Here is a 2,167-nt window from a genome sequence, read left to right as displayed (position 1 = left end):
TTTAAACAGCTTTGTGTTAAAATTTGAATGTTAATCCGCCACATATCCGGCGATCTGTGGGCCAGGAGGATCCATTAGCAAATCTGGAGGTGAAAACTAATAATTAAAAAGGTGACTCAGCCGAATCTTGGCAGTTATCTCGTTTATTCATTTTGGGTCGTTGTGAGTGCTTTCTTATCTCAGGTGGTGTATCGTGTTGTCATTTCCGGAGTACTCCGGCCGGGTTTTGACAAATTAACTCTTCACGTGAGGTGAGGACGATCGACGGATGACATCATCAATTTCTCTCGAGGAAGGTGTCGTTCTCGGACAACGGCCGCCACCACGTGGGGCAGGACCCTATGGGTGCGCGTCCGAACTGCCACTTGTCGACGATTAATGATTGTTGTTGGAGCACGCGACCTACCTCAACCTCAAGATAAATGCGTATTTGATAGCAGCACCGTCATGACTTGGACTTCTAGAGTTATGAAGTCGTTCCTAGGCAGGAACTCGTGACAGACGCCGGCGCCCATTAATATCATATAAATTACGCCTCGAACACCCTCTTCGGAGTCGCTGGCGATTTGACAACGAGAAGAGAGAGGATCGATGCGCCGGCAAAGGGCGTTTATCACTTTTACCAATTGATTTATCGCTTTTGTTGCTAATTGCTTTTTGATTTATAAACAATTGCTGCATGGTCGGCTATAAATCGACCGGAAAACACTCATGATTATTATTTTTTATCGGCGTGTTTACTGACAGAACAATCCAAGAGGAGAGCTCCAGCTGGATGTTGCAGCTTCTGGATGATCCATCAATCAGGACTAATGGGATTCTATCATTGTCACATCGCAACTTTTTTCGACAGACGCACTTTCGCTCGCTCCCAAACGTATTCCTTAATGTGTCGGGGGAGAAGGACCTTTATTTCATTTAATTACGCCGAAATTTTCATTTACTGGATGCACAGCAAGTGAATATTTACGACAAATACAATTTTAAATATACGATGTTGGTGGCAGTGTGCTATTGTGCTGATGGCGCTTTTTATCGAGGTGATATTGGCGGTTTTATTGCTTTATAGCCCTTGTAATATGACTTTCATTTCGGGAATATGATGGAATTATAATGTAGATTGCCGCTGTAAAATATCACAAATTACGCACTGACAATATGGTAATTTCCCACAATCTTTTAAAAATTTAAGCAACAATTTACAAACAGGTTTCTTTTAAAATAATCTCGCAACGACACAGGAAATCCTCCAGGTGGCTGGTGAAGTTGCTTTTTTTATTATCACTCATCGCATATGTCTATAACTGCATCGAAGATTCAGATAAGGAAATGTGTTACGTTTAATCTGATGGCTTGGAAACACCGGAAGTCATTCATCGCGCGACGGATTTTTATCATTTGACTAATCCCTCATAAAATACAAATAAAATATTTGTCAAGTTGGGCTATGGTTTGTTGTTTGCGTACAAAAAAAAAGAAAAAAAAAGTTCGCTGCGAACAGGATTCGAACCTGTGCGGGCAGAGCCCATTTGATTTCGAGTCAAACTCCTTAACCACTCGGACATCGCAGCTTAGCTAAGTAAGCCGCATACACCGTTTATATCCGTGCACCCTTTCAATTAATTGAAGAAGAAAGCTTTAAAGCTTTTATTTATTTTCATACACTATAACAAGTGTGATTATTTAATAATTACTTCAGATAAATATAAATAACTGACACCATAAAATCAATTTTAGAGTCAATGTTAAGCATGATAAATTGTTGCTATTACTTGCCTATTGCACAAGTCTTATTTAATTTATTAAAGTGCATTATCTCAATAATATTCTTTAATTATTAATAATTATTAAATTATAAGGAAATCTATCATCAATTATGGTCAAGTGCATATAAGATGTCACCGCGATTTTTTTCCATTGATTTGATGAAAAAATTATTGAAAAGTTATTTGTTGTAATGTGCTATTAAAATATTCTTACGTAAAAAATTTAGGCAAAAAAGTAGCCAGTGTCTTATTTCGACAATTTCTGGTGTTTAAAACATCCAAATTACACCAAAGTGTGTTGAGGGTTTTTTTCAAGGATAATTCAGTTATTTTTAAAGTTCAAGGATAATCTTTAAATTTATCCTAAAATTTTAATAGGTAAAAGTTAACTGAAACATTTA

At 37.4% G+C, this 2,167-nt stretch overlaps 1 non-coding gene across 1 annotated transcript; it reads right to left on the bottom strand.

Moving 5' to 3' along the window:
• Positions 1 to 1,489: 1,489 nt before the first annotated feature.
• Positions 1,490 to 1,571, bottom strand: TRNAS-CGA (transfer RNA serine (anticodon CGA)). Its single transcript has one exon. It is a non-coding gene; the product is annotated as a tRNA-Ser (tRNA).
• Between the last annotated feature and the right edge of the window lie 596 nt (positions 1,572 to 2,167).

Source organism: Tribolium castaneum, chromosome 3 (genome assembly GCF_031307605.1).
Source record: "Tribolium castaneum strain GA2 chromosome 3, icTriCast1.1, whole genome shotgun sequence".
In the NCBI taxonomy this organism is placed as follows: domain Eukaryota; kingdom Metazoa; phylum Arthropoda; class Insecta; order Coleoptera; family Tenebrionidae; genus Tribolium; species Tribolium castaneum.
This window is presented reverse-complemented; position numbering and strand designations above follow the sequence as displayed.